This window comes from Lontra canadensis, unplaced genomic scaffold, assembly GCF_010015895.1.
Source record: "Lontra canadensis isolate GAN:19392208 unplaced genomic scaffold, GSC_riverotter_1.0 scaffold142, whole genome shotgun sequence".
NCBI lineage: Eukaryota > Metazoa > Chordata > Mammalia > Carnivora > Mustelidae > Lontra > Lontra canadensis.
Window position 1 is genome coordinate 51,022 of NW_022631136.1, and position 21,901 is coordinate 72,922.

Genomic DNA, 21,901 nt, shown 5'->3' on the forward strand with positions numbered 1-21,901 from the left:
GGGGTGAGGTCCTCGCTCGTGGGGTGAAGCGCTGCGGTTTTCCGCAGATCTCACCCTCCCCTGAGCAAGGGTCTTTGTGTCGTAAATACATATTTCTCAACAAATGGAGATATCAGTTCCTTTTCCTGCCTCATTCTCCCGTTCCGGTTTTCGAACTACAAATCTGTTAGAACTTTTGATATCGCCCTATAGGTTGCTAAGGTTCTGTTTATTTATTTATTTTTCAATTCTTTTTCTTTATGCTTCAGGCAGGATTTCTGTTTCTCTCTCTTGCTACTGCCCCTCGGAACAATTTACTTAAACTATAGCCCCTGGAGGATTTTACTAGTTGCCAAGCACATTTAGATATGGCCTTAAGAAAAACATACACTGGCTACAGGTCTTTGGGGAGAAGGACAATACACGACCGTGAAGCTGGGCAGCTGGGGATGCCCGGCTTGCTCAGGGCGGAAGGCCGCCCCTTCACAGAAGCCGGGCAGCCGGGAACGTCCGGCCTGCCCAGGGCGCAACGCCACCTGCTTCAGGGAAGCCGAGCACCCAGGAACGCCCGGTCAGCTCAGGGTGGAACGAAATACCGCGTGCTTCCCTTTTCCGTTATCGCTCCTTTCTCTTCCCAGCAGCGCCCGTTGTTAGTTAGATGAGTCCTTTGAATGTGCTTGTTTAACTATAAACTTTATCCTCCTTCTTCCTTGTCCACAAGACAGGTGACTAATGTTTGACCTTCATCGGTTCTTTTGTTGGCTATTGTTTCTATCTAATAAAAGTGAGACTGTGGAGTTGCTCAGGGCAGCAGTCTTTTCGACTGTTGTCCCCTGCTCCCAGTCTCTTGCAGCTGACTTATTTGTGCCTAATTCTTTTCCCGTTCGCCAACAGGGAGCGGCACTCTCTCTTGAAGTTCATTGCATTTTTGTCATTTCTAATATGCAGTTAAATCCATCAGTGATTGTTTTTTGAGAACGCTTTCCAATTTCAAAATTTACATTTGGTCTTTCATTTTCTACTTCTATTTCAAATAATTTTTTCTTTTTGTTATGGTTATATTTTCCTTCACATTCTTGAAATAGTTATAGTTGTGGCTTAGTATTTCCTGCCTCCTAGTTTCAACATTTGGTCAGTCTCCCATGATTGTCTTATCTTGAGCATGGGTAAAGTAATATCAGTAATATGTCAGTATTTTAGATTGTATTGTGGATACAGTGAATGGTACACATAGAGATTCTGGATTGCTATGTATTACAAAAGCACCGAATTTTTATAAAAGCAGGCCTGGTGGATATCAAACTGCAAATTCTCTCCCTTGTAATGGATGACCGGTGAAATCTCAGTTGTCACTTTAGCTTTAACTGAACTACTTGGAGGCTGCCCAACATGCATTATTAGTTAGCCAGAAACTTGGGCAGAATTTTATAGGCAACTTTCCTTTTCCTTTCTGAGATTCCTTTCCACCTCTTGGTTTTTCAACTGCCATGCTTGCCCAAACATTGTCCTCTAAGACAGTTTGGTTTTGTACTGGAATTTAGCTGACCCGAATAGGGCAGACCAAGGTGTGTTCTCAGCCAAAACCTTGTAAAATAGAAAACTCAATATATGCAGTTCTGTCTTGTGTCTGCCTGCTTTGTTCAGTCTCCCCAGCACTTTGAGATAATATTTCAGAAACGTATTTTATCCTCAGTTTATAGTTGTTATCCGGAGGAGTACTCTGAAAAAAAAGTGAGCAGCCATGACCAGAAGCTTACCTCATTGTTTCAGTAATGGCAGCTTAGCAAATTGGACTTGAATCTCTGCATGACTGTCTAAGCTTTGACAGATGCTGCTTAATGGGTCTCTAAAGTCACTCCTGCCCCAAGTGTGAAAAAGGAGATATGACTAAAACCAGGATGTGTGGAGGAAGATAAATAAGGCATACAGGTAAGGGGATTGACCCCTCCAGAGGGTGAGGAGCTGGGCCAACCTCAGCACTTTTCGGAAGGAACTAGAGTAGATCCGCCATCATTTTTCTTCCTTCATCCATTTTAGGGCTTCCCAAATTGCAGGGAGACCAGATCCTTCTGCATCTACTATATTATGGTACATCGCCAAACTGCTCTGTACACAAAGGATATTGCTCCTGGGTGCTGAGACTTTACAAGAAAGCACATTCCCTAGCCAGAAAGAGAGTCTGGTCCGCAGTGGTGAAAGCCTTGAATCCTAACCACTAGACCACCAGGGAATTGACCTCTAGGTCTTCTCTCCAGCCTTCTGATGAGAACTCCATTGGAATGGTGCTCTAGCTGATTTCTTCCCCCCATCCTTCCCTGTCTTGCGTGCCCCTCCAGAGATGGCCTAAAGATCCTACCCTCCAAATTTTCTCCAAGAGGCAAGCCCACAGGGGATTCACTGGGTGCCCTGTCCCCCAAGTAGCACACCGCCTAGGCAGCCAGGTATACAAGTCACAGAGGGAATTTCCACCTCTTGGCTACAGACCTGGAGATGCGCCTTTTCATTGCAACCAGGAGGAAACCATCTGATTGCTGGGAGGAGGCGGGAGGGGAGGCTTCCAGGGTGACGTGAAGCTGAGCACTTAGACCCAGGGATCAAAAACAACAGGATTCAGACACATGCAGGAATGGAGACAGGATGGATGGAGATCTCTTTCAAGGTCCTGAACAGAACTCCCTGTATTCTCCCTAACATATTTTGTACCTTACAGTGTTTCCTTCTCATTTGGAATCCTTTGTTCCCGTCCTTCCAGTGCTCTGAACAAAAAAATTTAAGAGTTCTTTTTGACTCCAGTGTTTTGCTCAACCCTCACATCTAATTAGGAATTCGTGTTTTCCTGTCAGGCAAGTATGGGTGTTGCTCTGTACTATCCTCCTCTTTCTTGATCTCTGAATTAGAGCAAACAACTCTCTTGATAAAAGTGGAGAGATCAATTTAAACAAGTGATTCTTGGCTCGCTCAAGGTCTTAGGTTCTAGACCCTTAGTCTCAGAATGGTTGGGTAATGTGAGTTGATGTTTGGGTCTGAGAGTGAACAGTAAAAAAAGAATTCTTGAGATGTTTTCAGTGCAAAAAAGGGGTTTTATTAAAGCAGAGGCATAGGACTCGGGGGAAGAAAAAGTTGCATTATAACTGAGAAACGACTGATAATATAGGGTTTTGTTTTGTTGTTGTTCATGTTTGTTTTTTAATCCTGTGGAGGGAAAGGTGACTTTAGGGCCCCAGGAAGTTGAGTCTATAGGTTCCTGGAGGTCTGGCTGTTATTAAGATCGAGTTTTTCTTGTAAATCACGAAGACAATAACAAACTGATAGAGTTTCATGTCCTGCATGACAGTGATCTTTATCAGTTGACCATTACCATTTGTTTTTTCTTTCTTTGTTCTTGGGCAGTCATTAGTGCTTGAGGAATGTCACACTTTATTCCACCTTGGGTGGGAGGGGAAGGAGTTTGTGGAATGCCAGTTTGCCTTTCCCCTCAGCTTGCCTTTTGTTATCTCATCAGTGGGGTTGGCTTATCTTCGCACCTTTTCTTTGGCTCAGACCTCAACTTCAGCCTCTTATTGGTGCCTCCTTATTTGTGCCTCCTCTCCTCTAGCAGAGTCAGGAACCCCACACTCTCCTGTTCAGCCTGCTGCGTGGTGCTTTGGTGAAGTTTGGCAGGATCCTGAGAGGCTCAGGTGCACTCGAAGTGAGTTCGTGGTTTCCCCAGTGACAGCAGCCCTTCACACTCCTGTAAAGGAAAGGCAACTGCTCCCTTTGTTTTGTCCAATAGGGACCCCAAAGTGTCCTACAAATAGAAGAGAATGAAAATAGAAAATAGAAAGAAAATAGAACAACAGAACAATAGAAGAACAGAATAGAAGAACAGAATAGAAGAGCAGAACAATAGAAGCAACAGAAAATAGAAAATAGAAGAAATAGAAGAGAATGATGGATCTTCTCTTCTGACTGGGCAGTGAAAGAGGGAGATAGATCAAGGAGAGAAAGAAAGGGGGGAAATATCATGGAATTTCCTGATCTAAAGCTACCCTGAAGTCCGCCTCTTCTGGAAAGATGCCCTCCACCGTGCCCCACAGTAGCTGATGAGAGTGATATGGCCCATTCCTGCCCTGGTCTCCAGTTTGAGCCAGAGTTGAAAAAGGCCAACCACCTCGGCCTGGTGTCTGATAAACCCATTAGATCTTTAATTACTCAGTTGCATTTTTGCTGTTTAGCAGAGACAAACCTGTAAACTTTTCAGACATTACCTTTCTCTGAAAACTGGCCTTAACCTTTTTGCTAAAACTTACATTCCAAGACCTGTTCGAGTTTTCCTCTGAGCAGGAAAACTAAAAAGGCAAGTAAAAAGATGTTTTGGGTGTTGTAAAAGTTGAAATAAAGCTGCCCCTAACAAAGAATCGAAAGACCAATGAGGGAGAAATCTTGTGATCATAAAATCTGCATGGGCCATCCCAGGCTCCTCCACCTGAAGGCAAATCCGAAAGCTCTCTGGTCTATGTTCCGCCTGGCAGCCTGATCTTCAAATGAATTTAATACAAAGCAGAAAACACGGTTTGGCCTATGTTGGACATCTTCAAACAGACAAATGCCCTAGGGACGTCAACATCTACTAGGGAATAGGCTAAAAGATGAAAGTGTGGTTAAAATATTGGACTTAAGTTAGTTGACTAGAGTAAGTGACAGCAGCAGGAATCGTAATCGTAATCGTAATCGTAATCGTAATCGTAATCGTAATCGTAATCGTAATCGTAATCGTAATCGTAATCGTAATCCAGAGGACCGCGGGGAAGCGCAGAGAGAAAGGGCCCGCGAGGGCAGAGAGCGCAGGGCAGGCGCGGCGGGACAGGGGGGAGGCCGGGCAGAGCGCGTCCTCCAGTTCCTGAGATTCCAGGCGCGGAGCAGCGGTCACGAGCCGAGAGCACCGACCGCCCCGCAGCGAAAGGGGCCACCGACAGCCCCGGAGGGCGGGTGACCCCCCGGCCGGGCGGAGGGGGCGCCTGGGGCTCGACGCACGTGACCCGCCCCCTCCGGGAGCTGGAGAGTCGGCGGGGCGCCTTCGGCACCGGGGCGCGTCGTTCTGGGTCTGGAAGCCCTGCGTTTGATGCGGATCCCGAAGCCAGACTGACGGCGGCCCCCGGGTCTTCGCTTCCTGGGGGGAGGCGCGGGATCCCAAACCGGCGCCGCAGCGGGGCTGCGGTCCCTTTGCCTGGAGGGTCGCGAGGGCTTTCAGGGGCTTTTTGCACTTAGGAAAGAAGGTGGTGGGCACAACAGTAGGGGCAGGACGGAAGCTGATCAGGCTCCGGCATGAAATTCCGCCGCGTGTTTCGTTTCCGTAGTGTAGTGGTTATCACGTTCGCCTCACACGCGAAAGGTCCCCGGTTCGAAACCGGGCGGAAACAACATTCCCCCCCGCCCCTCAGAGTTCATCCTCCATTAGGTAACGTTAGGAAAAAAGACAGGGACATTGGGAAGCAATAGCTGCACTTGTGATTCTCAGGAACTTTGAAAGAAAGTGCCATTACTGCTCAGCTCTGTGATTCTCAGGAACCTTGAGAGAAAGTGCCATTACTACCCAGCTAGCCCACTATCTATGAGCCAGTACCCATTCTCTTCTCCGAAGCAGGTTGAACAGGCCAGAAAGTGACGGGGTTCCCTCCGAAAGCAAGCAACAGTGCCCACTTCAGGTTAGATTTTATATCAGGCAATCCCTTAAAATTCCCTCTGTTACCTTCTACCCGCGAATCTTCTCCATTGGCTGACATCGGAAAACGATTATGTATCTCAAGTATTTCCTAAAGGATACTGTTGAGCTTCCCTCACTCTGGAGCAAAATTGCAAAACAGGTTAATTTCCATGATAAAGCCAAAGTAAATAAATCTAAATCCGTATCTGGATCTCAAGCCAAGGATTTATGGAATCAATATTCCGTATGCATACCAATTAAAGGTATATATTTTTGTATTTTACCACAGTTAAAATAGTAACAGCCAAGACCGCTATATATTTTTTTCAAAGACATTACCTTATTTACATATACAAAGAGATACTGGAATAAAAAGACATGGTGAACCCCAGAGAGTGTAAAATTCTGGGGGTGGAAAAGGGAATGGGTGTGGATAAACAGAAAATAACTGAAAGACAAGTATGAAAGAACCTTGTTAGGGCATCTATGTTAATGTTTCCTGAACTAAAGAACATAATACTTAATCATGTACCCGGGATCTAAAAATATATATATATTAACTAATCAGGGGGATGGAATTTTTTAAAAAAGATTTTATTTATTTATTTGACAGAGATTACAAGTAGGCAGAGAGGCAGGCAGAGAGAGAGAGGAGGAAGCAGGCTCCCTGCTGAGCAGAGAGCCCCATGCAGGGCTCCATCCCAGGACCCTGGGATCATGACCCCAGCAGAAGGCAGAGGCCTTAACCCACTGAGCCACCCAGGCGGCCCGGGATGGAATTTTTAAAAAAAGATTTTATTTATTTAATCGACAGAGAGAGAGAGAGATCACAGGTAGGCAGAGAAGCATGCGGGGGTGGGGGGAGCAGGCTCCCTGCTGAGGCTCAACCCCAGGACCCTGAGATCTTGACCTTAGCTGAAGGCAGAGGCTTAACCCACTGAGCCACCTGGCACTCCAGAAATGGAATTTTTTTCAACGCTATAGGAAAACAGCAAATTTTATCTATGTAAATCAGTCTAGTGAAAAACAAAAGGAAAATATTTTTTTAAATATACGATATGGTGGAAATGAGACCAACAATGTCAGGGATCCCTAATACAAAGACTAAATACTGCTAATTATAATGGATTCAAGTCTCATGGCGTGTATAAAAGTAAGTTTCAGTTACAGCAGTGTAGTAGACAAAAAAGGGATAAATATTAAGAGTAGCACAAATCTGTTCCAAACTATGCATGAAAGAACTAAAAATGGGGGAAAATACTGTTTCAGGATTTCTTTTTCTTTAGTGCCCACAGGTCCTGCTCACACTGCTTCTAAGAATGAAGAGGTAGAGCAGACAAAGAGCGGTGGGCAGCAAAGCGCAATTTCTTGAATAAGAGTATAAAGCTCCTGGGGAGGGAGGAGGGGGGCCCAAGTGGGTTGCCTTTGGTGTTTCTAAGTTTAGGGGTTTTCATGAGCTCTTCTGCATAATATCTTAAGCAAGCAGGATGTGCTGAGTCGTGCCAGTCAGGGCTCTGGTCAGGCATCTGCCTACCTGTTAGGTTAATGTCTCTGCTGATGGTCTTTTTTTGCTGATGTCTTAACCTCCCCTTGCCTGCGATATCGACAAATGCTTTGTGGTTAATTGTCTTATCTCAGAACACTTTGCAGAATTAATTTCTGCAAGGGCTGCAAAACAGAATGTTAGGGTGGTCCTATCTAAACTGCAAAACAGGATGTTAGTGCTGTCTTATTTTAGCTGTCCTGACTCCATATTTTCTTGTTGGGGACTCTGGCCCTGACTACTTGTGCAACTAACTCTTAATACATAGAAGGTTAAATAAGCACTAGTACACAGGGTATGGAAAGTGAGGCAGAGAACAACACTGGTTGTTCTTGCTTTCCCACATATGCTTTAAATAGCTCTTCCGAGAATCTGGGATGATCTTCCCATAAAGGATCCCATAAAGGATCTGCACAGGACAGAATGGTCGTAAGACCTCCTTCACTCTGAGAGAGAATGCCACAGAACAAAGACTTCCCAAGAGCAAGCACCATGTCCCTGGGTGGGCTCCAATCACCAGCCTTTCGGTTAACAGCCGAACGCGCGAACCAGTTGCGCCACAGAGACCTGTGAGAACCCACTTACTCCTTCCAACAAGGAGCAAGCCGAACTGCTGGTTGCTGTGGGGGGAACCAGAAAGATAAAGGGACAGGGGAGCGTAGGGGGGTAAGGGGGAAAGAGATCAAGGGAAAAGAGGAATGTGAAAAGGAGCAAAAGAAACAAATATGAAGGGACTGCTAGGAAATCTGTGAAGAGGCAGAGTTGGACCTGAGAAATGAAAGTTGTTTTATTATGTAGAACAGGGAGGGAGAAACAGAGAACAGTATGAAAGAGACCGGCACAAACATCTGCAGGTGTCCAAGAATAAAACAGCCAAAGAAGTGTAAATAAAAATTATAGTAAGCGCAGTGGCTGCCAGTGGGATTGTGGGGCACCATTACTGTATACGGGTTAGTGCCCTTGTGGCTACGGCAACCTCGGTTCAAACCAAGTAACAGTAGGGTAGGTGTAGGTGGCCGTAGTAGGTGCCTAGCCAATCTTTTGGGCTGCTCTTCATCCCAGCACCGGCTCGGCGCCTTAGTTAGCTGCAGTCAGAACACAGGATACTTAGGAGCCGAGTACACCCGCTAGCCCCACAGCAGGTGCAGTCAGAAGAGGGATAAATTCCACAGTGTACAAACCTTTGTGTGGCGGACCAAAGTGAAACCTTGGAAGTTTCCTTGTCTCCTTACTGAGCAGAAAATGTCCCCAAAGATGAAATACTGCCTTTCAAGGAGACTGGCCTATAGCTTTCATGAATGAAATAGTGTCCTCATAGCCTTTTTTTCTGGTAAAGATATTTCAAGTATCAGTGTGTGTGTGTGTGGGGGGAGGGTTAACACTAAATGAGAACAGGTCTCTGCGATTACAATAAAATGCAAACAAGTTGTCATGACAACTACATGACAGCTTGTTTCCATCTGCCACCTGCTAATTTTTATGGAAACAGTAAATTATTGAACTATAGTTCACACAGAGTAAAAAATCACAAATCTTTAGTGTACACTTTGTTGAATGTGGGCAAATGTAATCATCACCCAAATCAAGTAATGAAAAATTGCCATCACCCCCGAAGTATAGGTTGAGCTCCTTTCCGGGTAATTCATACCCTATCTCGCTTAGTTAGTTATTATTTTGAGGTCTATTTGCTATAGGTTACTATTGATTATTCTCAAAATTCAAATGAATGAATGCTTATTTTTTGCATTTGCCTTCTTTTGCATTTGCCTTTTTAATGCAATATTCTGTTCATTAAATATATCCATATTGATAGGTACATAACTTGATTTTGGTATTATTGGAGAAACTTTGGTGTTATTTGGTATTAATTAGTATTATTGATCAATATTCTTAGTGTTTGTTGAATATTCTGTACCAGTCTTTCTATGTACTTGTGCATTGATAGGTGTATACAGTTGCTGGGTCATGGAGTAGGTATGAGTTTAACTTTATTATAAACTGCCAACAGTCCTCTAGAATAGTTTTGAACAGTAACTACAGTTGCAATTGTTCCACAGTCTTATCAGCATTTGGTGTACTAATTCTTTTTATATATAGCCATGTTGGAGGGTGGGTAATATTATCTACTTATATTTTAATTTGTATTTCCCAAATAAATAAAATATCAAGAATATATTTTTTAAAATAAGCTCCACACCTTGGACTCACAGCCCCGAGATCAAGATCTGACCTGAGCTCAAGAGTCAGACACTTAATCGACTGAAACACCCCTCAAGAATGTTTCATATAACTTTTGGTCATTAAGATATCTCACTTTGTGAAGAAAATCTATTCAGTATTTTGCCTTTTATTTGGTTTAGTTTTTTAAAATTAACTGATTAATAAAAAAATCTTCATATATTTGAATAATCAAGACATTTTAAAGTAATATGGCTAATATATTTTCTCAGCTTGTGATTTAACTTTTTTTTTTTTTTTTTTTTTTTTTGGTCAGAGAGAGTGAGCACAGGCAGGCAGAGTGGCAGGCAGAGGCAGAGGGAGAAGCAGGCTTCTTGCTGAGCAAGGAGCCCAATGTGGGACTCGATCCCAGAGATGCTGGGATCATGACCTGAGCCGAAGGCAGCCACTTAACCAGCTGAGCCACCCAGGCATCCCTAACTTAAAAAAAAAAAAAAAAAAAAAAGATTTTATTTATTTATTTGACACAGAGAGAAAGAGAGGGAATACAGCAAGGGAAGCGGGAGAGGGAGAAGCAAGTCTCCTGCGGAGCAGGGAGCCCAATGTGGGGCTCCATCCCAGGACCCTGAGACCATGACCTGAGGGGAAGGCAGAGGCTTAACCCACTGAGCCACCCAGGAGTCCCTAGAATTTTAAAAGTTTTAATTAAAAAATCTGTGACATATTCTCAAAATAAAAATATTCTGGGGAGCTATCAATGACAATGCACAGAAAACACTTCTAAAATGCTCTTAGGAGAATCCATTAGGCTCCTGTACTTGTAGGAATGATGGTATTAGCATACTCTATGGTCCCAGGAAGATTCAGATATTATCTTTCAAACCCGTCAAGTGCTGAGTGAAAATGATTTTTTTTTAAGATTATTTATTTGACAGAGATCACAAGTAGGCAGAGAGGCAGGCAGAGAGAGAGGAGGAAGCAGGCTCCCCGCTGAGCAGAGAGCCCGATGCGGGGCTCGATCCCAGGATCCGGGATCATGACCTGTGCGGGGCTCGATCCCAGGATCCGGGATCATGACCTGAGCCGAAGGCAGCGGCTTAACCCACTGAGCCACCCAGGCGCCCCGAGTGAAAATGATTCTTTTGGAAATCTTTACAACACAGTTTTCCCCTAGTTGCAATGGATGTTTACTGGATCCAGGGAAAGTCTGTGTAGATTACTTGCACAGGTATTTTCTTCCTTGGTCTCTGCCTCCGGCTCCCTCTCTGTCTCCTTTTTTTGGTATTTTCTGAATTACATTCTTCCCAAGGCTATCTCCAGTGATTCCTCCATAGTACATGGCATTTTATTTTTTAGATGGCACTTTAAAAAGCCCTGAGAACGCATCATGCAAACACACGCATACAAACTCACATTTGTCATATTTGAACACTTACCTCACTTACACATTCCCCTTCCTCACGCCCATCTAGGGCAGGTACCTGACCCACAATCCATCCAGGACCAATTCTAGAAGGTCCTGGGATGGATCCAACATCCCCCAGAATTGATCATCCAACCAATTTCATGTATCTCCTACTCCAGACCTTGATGACAAACATTTGTGGCTGCCTCACACCTACGTTACAAGGTGCCTGTGGGCACGGGTTCATAGCTCCAAAGCACAGGAGCCAAAGGCCTCTTCAGCGCTGGGGTTTATGTGGAAACACTGAGGCTGGTTGGGTCAAGTGCGTTTCTCCCTCCTGGTATTGGGTCCCCACCCTCATCCCCTGGCTCTCCTCCCTCATCCCCCGGGATCTCCTATTTCGTAACCGAAGTCCATGATGTAACTTCTTGCACAACGCCTCCTGTCCAAAAGGTGCCAGAGGTACACTCGGCTCATTCCCTACATCCGAAGTGTCTCTGGGCGCTCCTGCGCCGGGACCCTGCCCATCGAGCTCCTCACCAGGCGCGAAATTTCTCCCAGGTTCGTGGGCCGAAGAAATTCCACGCGGCGTATAATGGTGAGAAAGCACGGGGGACGTCGCCCGAAGGCCTCTACATTCCCTCTGGGGCCAAGTCAGAAGGAGGCTCCCCTTCCAGAAACGTGGGGGCCCGAGACCCGCCTTCGCATTCAGGCTTCCGGTGCCAATGCGACCTCTCGGTCCCTGCCCCGGCGAGCCCGCTGTTCCTCGCCTCTCCCGGCTTCTCCCTCTCCCTCCTCCTCCCTCTCCCTCCTCGTCTTCCGCTCCCTCTGTGCTCTTGGGAACCAGAAGCCGCCACCCCTCCCACCCATCCATCTCCAACCCGCGGAAAGGACCCAGCCTCCTCTCCCGTGCCTGCGGAGGGAATTGGATCCATGTTTGCCAAACAAAGGGAGGAGAGAGAACCTGCGGCAGCCCGCAACCGGTTCGGTGCTGGTGCTCCTGGCTCAGCCCTTCGACGGGCCTGGAACCCGCTAGAGACACGCGCGGCTCACGGAGCTGGCCCAGTTAGCGCCTCTCCCACCGCACCTCCGGAAAGAGCAGGAATATCCTGTGGGGGTCGCTCTTACGGCCCAGAAGACGCGCCTGACAACGGATGCTGCTGGAGCCCAGACTTTGCACACCGGACCGCTTCTCAACGTCGTTTCGTCGGCTGGTCCATCCCCGGGAGGGCCTTGGAGACAGGACGAAGGATGGAGGAGGACACACTCTTCAGTGGCAATAAAAACTCCACTTTTCTGTGACTTGCCTCACTGTTCCTCTCCATTCTTCCCTTCTAGCACCTCTAGCATAGAAGAACGGTGGTCTTGCTCACCTTGGAGACATGTGTGTGTGTTTTGGTCCATGGCTCCCTTTCCTTCAATGGACATTTAGTCACATATACACAAGTGACTTGTAGAATGGCATTTGTATGAGTCCTCAATTGCTGCAGGTTGAAATCACTCAAATACCTATCATTTGTCTTTAGTTTTACGATAATACGATACTTATCATCATGCTAGCATCATTATCTTTAACACCAGAATTAAAGTGTGACAAATGCAATAACATGTATAAAAACTATAATGTTGCTTGATAATGGCTAGATAGAAAAAGTGTATATTCATCCATGTGAATTTGAAGAAAGGACCAGGCTAATCTGGGGGGGTAGACCTCAGAATAGTTTAAAATAGCAGGGATGGATAGCCATTACCTGGTAAGTGTATCAGAGAGCCATACGTTGGCTTCGCTGATAGAAAATTTCTGTCTTGATCCTGGTGATAATTGAGCATTTCAATATTTAAATAGCTGTCCCTTAATTATTTGGGCATTTTGTTCTGTGAACACACATTGCTATTTTCCTGTTTTAGGATAAAAATTAGCTATCCAACGTTAGAGAGTCCAACGTAGGCCAGGACAGTTCTGGAGTGTATATTACAGACTCTCCAAAATCTGCTCTTTTTTTGTGTATGAAAGTCTCACTCATGTGTAAAATATTTCCACCAGAAAAGCCCCCGATATGACCAGACCATTTCCTTAGGGGAAGCGATACACAGGGCTTATTGAGAGCTTGTACGTCGTATCTTTAGACATTTTCTGTTAAATGGTGACGTGGGGCACGCCCGGGGTTCTCTCTTCTACTGACCATGTTGCACTGGTGTTCAGCGAAAAGCGTGGCCCCTTGCCTTGCAGGTAAGGGGAGCGGCCCGTGCGGTTTGAGACACAAAGAAAAACGGAAGTTTTGCCGTGACTCGGATTCGAACCGAGGTTGCTGCGGCCACAACGCAGAGTACTAACCACTATACGATCACGGCGCGCCACAGCCCGGGTGGCAAGCTGAGAACTTGCTCTACTAATTTTGACAAATTCATTCCAATTACCGCGCTGCTTTGTTCTCGGTCAACTGCAGGTACTCGTGCTGTTTCCCTCCCTAATCTGATGCATTTATCATCTCCACTGCATCTAGACCGTGCATCTGTAGGGATCTCCTGGTAAGTAACTGCAGCGTTTATGCCTCTCCCATTTCTTTCTGTCCTCCTTACATTTCCTCTTTTGATCCCCGCACCCTCCCTTCCGGCTCCTACCCAGCCGGCCGCAGCCGAGTGGGGCGCCAGCAGGGCAGATAGTAGGCGGGTGAAGGCCAAGCAACTGGTAGAGCCATTACGCGAGCCCACTAGGCGTTCCGCTTCTCTTGGGCCCCTCTTGCCTTAGGCCCGGGGGTCACCGGCATGGAATGCTGACTGCCCTTCCGCCTTCGGAAACGCCCAACGTACGGGTTTCAAACGCGACAGACACACCCCCTCGACTCCTTTCGGGTTTTCGGAGACTTTGGAGACTTAACGGCTGTCCTGCAAAGATGGGTAGCTCCCTCTAGCGTTGAGTGCATGTGCTTGCTCTCTGTTGGATGGGGAGGCGCGCATCCGCTGGTCTCTGTGGCGCAATCGGCTAGCGCGTTCGGCTGTTAACCGAAAGGTTGGTGGTTCAAGCCCACCCGGGGACGAGGTGGTATTTTTATAAGGTGACAGTGTTTGCTGTTGTTTCTACCCTGTGCATTCTCTCACCTTAAGGGAGAGAAATGACTCTATCACCCTCCGGTCCTTAAGTGTTTTGTGTACAAGAGAAGGACCTAAGCCAAAATCGTCACGGATCCTCAGATCCAGAAGAGCTCAGGAGGAAAACAAGTCACCAGGAATCCTCAAGAGTAGAGTCATCGTTGTTAACCTGAATTCCTTTTGACAATGAAGCTTCTCTGTTTGTGTTAGTATTTATTTAACCCTTTCCATTTACTTTTGAAATTAAGTTGGTTTTATGCTATTAGTATCATAAATAATACCTTGGTCCTATGCAGCTAATACTGTACGCATCTTTACCGAAGAATGCTGGAAGAGCAGTTACATGGTTTCTACACGATTCCATGTTTCTCCTTTTGTTGGTTTATTAGCTATAATTCTTTCTTTTGTTATTTTAGCAACTGCTTTAGGCTTCATAGCTGCATACATCTGTAATTTACCGCAATTGGCCTTTAAGTCAACTCATATCTCTTAACATTTCTCCTTTACCTGTCTTTATGCTAGTTTTGTCATGCATTTTATGTTGCATGTTATAAACCTCACAATCCATCGTCATTACCTTTGTTTAATCTGTTCCTTGTTTTCAGAGATTTGAAGATTTTATTTATGTATTTATTTGACAGACAGACATCACAAGTAGGCAGAGAGGTGGGCGGGGACGGGGGAGGTGGGGGGGGGTGGGAAGCAGGCTCCCTGCTGAGCAGAGTCCCATGCAGGATGCAGGCCTCCATTCCAGGACCCTGTGATCATGACCCCAGCCGAAGGCAGAGGCTTTAACCCACTGAGCCACCCAGGCACCCCCAAGATTTAAATAAAAAGGATAAAAAATGAATAAAAATATTTATTAATTAAATAATAAGTAATAAATAAGTAAATAAATAATAATTATTAATTAAATAATAAGGAAAAATAAAAAATATTTTCCCATGCCAATATCATTTCTGTTGTCCTTCATTCCTTAGGCTACGTGCAGAGTCCCATCTGGTATCAGTGTCCTTCTTCCTGAAGGACTCCTTTAACATTTTTTGCAGTGTGGGTCTGCTGGTGATGAAGTCTAACAGCATTTGTATGTAAATGTCATTATTCACTTTCATTTTTGAAAGACTTTTTTGGGGGAAGGAAGCATAGAATTCCATGTTGACTCCCCTCCAGTCATTTAAAGATATTTTCTATAAACAAGCACTCCAGGAAAAACCAGGCCTCCAGGGGCGCCTGGGTGGCTCAGTGGGTTAAAGCCTCTGCCTTCTGCTCAGGTGATCCCAGGGCCTTGGATTGAGCCCCACATCGGGCTCTCTGCTCAGCAGTGAGCCTGCTTCCCCCCCATCTCACTCTGCCTGCCTCTCTGCCTACTTGTGATCTCTCTCTGTCAAATAAATAAATAAAAATTTAAAAACAAAAAACAAAAAACAGGCCTCCAGTAACAACTCCTTACTTCCTGGAGCAGACATTGCATGTATTTTATACTTCCTAAAATGACAATGATGACCACCTGTACCAACACCCCCTAAAGGTATTCACACTTCCTATCAACCTGTTAACCTGTAGCCACTCTATAATTTATAAAAATATGCTGCAACATTATATTAAAAACAGTATTTTGTTATTTCTCTCTTTCTGTATATATATTTTAAAGATTTGCTTATTTATCTTAGATACAGGGAGAGATAGCAGCAGGGAGGAACAGAGGGAGAGGACATCTCAAGCAGACTCCCCACTGAGCAGTGAGCCTGATGCAGGTCTCAATCTCTGGACCCTGAGATCATGACCTGAGCCAACTTCAAGAGTCAGATGCTTAACCAATGGAACCACCCAGGCACCCCTGTTATTTCTCTTTTAATTAGAAATTGTCCAGGCAAAGATTACACATTAATTCAATTTAATATCATTTAAAGAACTTAATAGATCTTAAAATCTCAAAGGGAGCTAACACATAGTAGAGAAATATATGTTGGAATTATGTATTAGATTATACCTAAAACATTTACTGAAGTTTGTGTGTGGAATAATTAATTATGATGATTTCTAGAATTTTAAAAACTTAATCTTCACTTAAAAGATATTATATGGTATATGTTAGGTATCCAGTATATTTAATTTACTGAAACACATAATTTTAAATTGTGTAAAGTTAGTTATTGGAATTACAGTTTGTCAATGACCAATAAAACCAGGATAGGTAATTTAGGATGTTAAGTGTCATTAGGATTCTGAGGAGAAAATTAAACCAAGACTTGTACAAACTAGAATACTATGCTATCAATATTTTCTAAGTTGTTAGAAAATCGGGAAGACAGCATAGAGCAGTTTTTAGACCAAAATGATTAAACCAGTCTGATGTATACAAGGAGTTCTCTTTAGAAACATGACATGGAAAAAAAAAATGACATGATATTAAACATTTTCTATGCCATAATATGTCAACTATTAAAATTCTTTTTTTTTAAAGATGTATTTATTTGAGAGAGCAAGCACATGGAGCAGGGGAAGGGGTAGAGGGAGAGAATCTCAAGCAGACTCCCTGCTGAGCAGTGGAGCCCAACATGGGGTCTGTCTATCTTATGACCCTGAAATTATGACCCTGAGATCATGACCTGAACTGAAATTAAAAGTCAGTTGCTTAACTGACTGAGCTGCCCCTCATTTATTAAAATTATTTGATTTGTTAAAAGTATTTGAGATTTATCCTTACTAACATCTTGAATTTTTCTTTCCCTTGTACCTAGCACTGAGACCACAGCTAAACCGTTTTTCCCCTTCTGAGTTACAGATTCAGCAAGAAAACAAGTGCAAAGTCTAAAACCTCAATGGTAGCATCCTTGGGCTCCACTGGGGTCATGAAAGTGAAAGCTCAGTCACTACCCCAGTTGAGGGAGAGACACAATTGAACACACACCAATCAGTATGTGTCTGGTTGGACTCAGACTGCAGCTAGGACCAGGTAAAGGCATAACAAGACATAACATCTCACCTCTCCCTGCCTGGGAGATGGCTCTGGACCCTCAGGCTAGGCCTCACCAGACTTTAGGGATTCAGAGCAGGGGCTCTTTGCACCTGGAACTTGGGACACACCTACCTCTGGGGATTAAGAATAGGCTTCTTCATGCTGGCAAGCTGGGAAAAGAGTTTCCTTGACTTAGGTAGTGGCTGTGAAAGAGGGGAATGCTAGCCACTAGACTATCAGTAGACCTTGCAAGATCTCTGCTTTGGCCTTTGCAGTAAAAGTTGGATTTACCAGAGGGACAGACCAAAAATGGGGTCAATTCCCAGCGGCCCAAGGCTCCCGGCTTGCCCGGCTGCTCAGCACCTCTCCCAGCCTCAGCGGCACTTTGGGCTCTGAGGTCTGACCCCAAGCTAACTGGTCGGTGCTCCATTCTAGTCTAGCTTTACCCCTGTGTGTGGCAGAGCCAAGGCCATGCTCTCTCGGTGAGCCTCGGCTTCCCGATGAGTAAGGTGCGGGTGAAGGGCAGAGTGTCCCTCTATTAGTGACCTCCCAACTAGCTCAAGGGCTGTCCTGATGATGGCACCTGAAGGGCCCCTCCGCGCCCCCGTGGGCTCATCGGGTGGAGCCTGAAACGCTGACTCGACGAGTGCCAGGTGCAGTTCGTGTTCTTTGGTTCTGTCGGGGCAAATCCACCTGTTGCGCCAGCGGGCTGGGCTCGGGAAAGCCAAATGTACGGCTCCGGGAGGACGTGGTCGGTTCTCCGAGCCCGGGTGCCCGTCCGCCTGTAGAGCGGGTTGAGGCGCCAGAGGAGCAGGTTAGGGGGTTTCTGGATGTAGAGGAAACGTGCGTTGGGCTTTGTCCCCGGTGCCCTTCTCGGCCTGCCTGACTGGTTGTGGCCGGCTCTCCACCGAGGCCGGCAGCGGACGAACGAGGCCAGGTTGTCAAGTGCGGAGCAGGCTTTCAGGAAGCAAGGGAGAGCTGCAGCCTGGCTTCGTGTTTGTTTCTCTGAAAGGAAAATGAGGCAGCGCACGCTGCCTTCCCCTTGGCTCCAAGCGTCCTCCTTTGTGTGTCGTCAACAGGAGAACTAGGGGGCAAAAGGAGGCTGTTTCCGCCCGGTTTCGAACCGGGGACCTTTCGCGTGTGAGGCGAACGTGATAACCACTACACTACGGAAACGAAACACGCGGCGGAGTTTCATGCCGGAGCCTGATCAGCTTCCGTCCTGCCCCTACTGTTGTGCCCACCACCTTCTTTCCTAAGTGCAAAAAGCCCCTGAAAGCCCTCGCGACCCTCCAGGCAAAGGGACCGCAGCCCCGCTGCGGCGCCGGTTTGGGATCCCGCGCCTCCCCCCAGGAAGCGAAGACCCGGGGGCCGCCGTCAGTCTGGCTTCGGGATCCGCATCAAACGCAGGGCTTCCAGATCCAGAACGACGCGCCCCGGTGCCGAAGGCGCCCCGCCGACTCTCCAGCTCCCGGAGGGGGCGGGTCACGTGCGTCCGAGCCCCAGGCGCCCCCTCCGCCCGACCGGGGGTCACCCGCCCTCCGGGGCTGTCGGTGGCCCCTTTCGCTGCGGGGCGGTCGGTGGTCTCGGCTCGTGGCCGCTGCTAGGCGCCTGGAATCCTCCCAGGAACCAGAGGACGCGCTCTGCCCGGCCTCCGCCCTGCCCCGCTGCGCCTGCCCTGCGCGCTCTGCCCTCGCGGGCCCTTTCTCTCTGCGCTTCTCCGCGGTCCTCTGGACAGCGGGGGTCCTTCCGATTCCTGCCGCTGTCACTTATTCTAGTTGACTAACTTATGCCCAACATTTTAATCATGCTTGTACGTTGTTTTAGGCAGTACCGTAGCAAAGGCTACGTGTTAGGACATTTGCCTGTTTTAAAATATCCAACACTATACGGGCCAACTCACGATTCCTGGCCAGTACTGAATTCGTTTGAAAACCTGATAAGAGTATAAATCTATTCAGGACCCAGGGGGAGTCCACTCAAATTTCAGGATTGTTCGATTTCTCCCTAATTGGTCTTGAGATTCATTTTGAAGAGTTTTTTTTTTTTAATTTAAATTTTAGTTAACAATGCAATATTGGCTTCTGGAGTAGATTTCAGTGATTCATCACTTACATACAACACCCAATGCTCATCACAAGTGCACTCTTTTAAGACCCATCACCCATCTAGCTCCCCTCCCCCCATTAACCCTCAGTTTGCTCTCTATCCTTAGGAGTTTCTTATAGTTTGTTTCCTCTTCCTTCCCCCCCATATGTTCATCTGTTTTCTTAAATTCCAAAATATGAGTGAGATTATATGGTTTTTGTCTTTCTCTGACTGACTGACTTCATTTAGTATAGTACACGTAGTTGCAAATATGAAGCTTTCATTTTTTTTAAGATTTTATTTATTTATTTGACAGAGATCACAAGTAGGCAGAGAGAGAGAAGGAAGCAGGCTCCCCACCGAGCAGAGAGCCCGATGTGGGGCTCGATCCCAGGACCCTGGGATCATGACCTGAGCAGAAGGCAGAGGCTTTAACCCACCGAACCACTCGGGTGCCCTGAAGATTTCATTTTTTGAAGGCTGGGTTATATTCCATTGCTTTCCACATCATCTTTGTCCACTCACCAATCCATAGATATTCGGGCTCTCTCCACAGTTTGGCTATTGTTGATAATGCTGCTATAAACATTTGGGTTCATGTACCCATTCGAATCTGTATTTTTGTATCCTTTGTGTAAATACCTAATAGTGCAATTGCTGGATCCTAGCGTAGTTCTATTTGTAACCCTTTGGGGAACCTCCATACTGTTCTCCAGAGTGGCTGCACTGGTTTGCATTCCCACCAACGGTGCAGGAGATTCCCCTTTCTCCACATCCACTAACACCTGTTGTTTCTTGTGTTGTTAATTTTAGCCATTTTGACAGGTGTGAGGTGGTATCTCATCATGGTTTTGATTTGTATTTCCCTGATGATCAGTGATGCCAAGCATCTTTTCATGTGCCTGTTAGCCATCTGGATGTTTTCTTTGGAGAAAAAGTGTCTATTCATGTCTTCTGCCCATTTCTTAATTGAATTATTTGTTTTTGGGGTGTTGAGTTTGAGAAGTTCTTTATAGACTTTGGATACTAACCTTTTACCAGATGTGTCCTTTGCAAATATCTTCTTCAAATCTGTAGGCTGACTTTTAGTTTTGTTGACTGTTCCCTTCCATGTGCAGAAGCTTTTTATCTTGGTGAAGTCCCAATAGTTCATTTTTGCTTTTGTTTGCTTCTGGCAATGTGTCTAGTAACAAGTTACTACTACTGAGGTCAAAAAGGTTTCTGCCTGTGTTCTCCTCTAGGATTTTGATGGTCTCCTGTCCTTTAGGTCTTTCATCTATTTTGAATTAATTTTTTGTGTATGGTGTAAGAAAGTGGTCCAGTTTCATTTTTCTGCATATTGCTGTCCAGTTTTCCCAACAGCATTTGTTGAAGAACTATTTCGTTTTACCTTTAACAATACCTGAAACTTCCTTTAATTTGCCTTTTGTAGTTTCCCTGTTCAACAGGTCACAGAGTGCAATTTTTAACTTAGGAGGGACAAAGAGGTGAAGGCGTTTTCACAGAAAGCCATGTCTGGAGGGCTTTTCACGTTTACCTCAGAGCGAAGTGCTAACAGGCGGAAATGCTGAGAAATGCTCTCTCTCTTTTCCTTTAGAAGTAAACGTTTGGGGGAAGAAATGTGCCACTTTCTCCAGCAGTTGCTCCTCTTAGTGCGGTGTTTACGGAGTTTTCTCCACACTCGGAGTTCAAGCGCTCCCACCCTGAGGAAGTGAGGCAGCACACTCACTGGACACCGCCCTCAGTGCTCTGTCTTCCTCTCTTTGGCTCAGAGTGCAGTTGAGGATGTGACTGGACTGCCTCATCTTCACCAGCAACCGGAGGGCTTAGTTCCAAAAGATCATTCCATCCCGAAATTTCATTAGTTTTTCCTCCCTTTCCTTCCCTCCAAATTCTATTTTTCTCCTCCCCCGCTCAGGCAGTGGAGAGGATTCACCGTCTTACTGTCGTATCGGGGGACCCTTTGCGGTCCCGCGTGGACAGGAGAAAGGAAGGGCAGTCAGCCCTCAAGGACCACAAACTAACACACTCGCGTCACTGACGCTGGGTTCCCGCAAACCCAACCGAGCGCTTCTTGGAGCTTCTCTGTAGGCGGAAAGGGAAGACGCGTGGGATTCCAGACCCGGCGAGAGGGGCCGCGCTGCCCCTGCTCTGCTCCTCGGTGCCCGACCCGAAGAGGCTCGTTGGACGCGCAGAGCCCGAGAAGAGGCTCCAAGGCGGCCCGGCCCGGGCCCGAGCGGAGTCCTCGCCGCCGGTATCGGCAGAGTCGTTCGCCACAGGCGGGCCGCTGGGAGAATGTGTGGCTCCGGGACCGCGGCGGACGAGACAAGAAACGCGACTTCGGACGGAGCGGCTGTGTGGCGCGGGAGAAAGGACGGCGTCGAAGAAGACTGTTCGGGCGGAGCGTGGAGAGCAGCGGGGAAGCGCATGGCCGTGGGTTGTAGGGGGCGGGACCCGGAGTCCGGTTCCCGGCCGCGGAAGCTTCCTGAAAGCGGTCTCGGTCCGAGCCGCCTGGGTTGCTGCGTCATCCGGAGTGCACCGGCTGATGTTGAGGTCCCCGGGCTGTCGCGCCGGACGCCTCGTACTCCCGCGTCCTCTTCGCATCTTGGTGTTGGCGCGCGGCCGCCTCGCGAAGGCGCGTCCCCAGGGTGGGTATGAGTGGCCGCCAGGCCGGGATTGGTGCCCGGACTTGTGGACCAGAAGGGGCTGGGGGCGCGACCGTTGTCCCACACAGCGTGAGGTCTTTCTTGTAGGGCTCTTTTTATTAAAAGAGCAGAGAGGGAATGGCCTTAGGGGTCAATTCCTGAGAGGGGCATGCGTCACCCAGAGAAATGGGCAGACAGGAGTCAGTCACAATTTAATGCAAAACGTACCTGTATTTCTTAAAAAGAATGAACTGGCGGCTCCCTGGTGGTCTAGTGGCTAGGATTCGGCGCTTTCACCGCCGCGGCCCGGGTTCGATTCCCGGTCAGGGAA

At 46.7% G+C, this 21,901-nt stretch overlaps 5 non-coding genes across 5 annotated transcripts; 3 read left to right on the top strand and 2 right to left on the bottom strand.

Annotated features, from left to right (window-relative positions):
• The first annotated feature begins 5,305 nt into the window (after positions 1 to 5,305).
• TRNAV-CAC lies at positions 5,306 to 5,378 on the top strand. Its single transcript has one exon. It is a non-coding gene; the product is annotated as a tRNA-Val (tRNA).
• A 7,690-nt stretch (positions 5,379 to 13,068) lies between these two features.
• On the bottom strand, positions 13,069 to 13,140 carry TRNAH-GUG. The gene has a single exon. It is a non-coding gene; the product is annotated as a tRNA-His (tRNA).
• Positions 13,141 to 13,752: 612 nt separating this feature from the next.
• Positions 13,753 to 13,826, top strand: TRNAN-GUU. Its single transcript has one exon. It is a non-coding gene; the product is annotated as a tRNA-Asn (tRNA).
• A 4,114-nt stretch (positions 13,827 to 17,940) lies between these two features.
• On the bottom strand, positions 17,941 to 18,013 carry TRNAV-CAC. The gene has a single exon. It is a non-coding gene; the product is annotated as a tRNA-Val (tRNA).
• Positions 18,014 to 21,829: 3,816 nt separating this feature from the next.
• Positions 21,830 to 21,901, top strand: TRNAE-UUC. Its single transcript has one exon. It is a non-coding gene; the product is annotated as a tRNA-Glu (tRNA).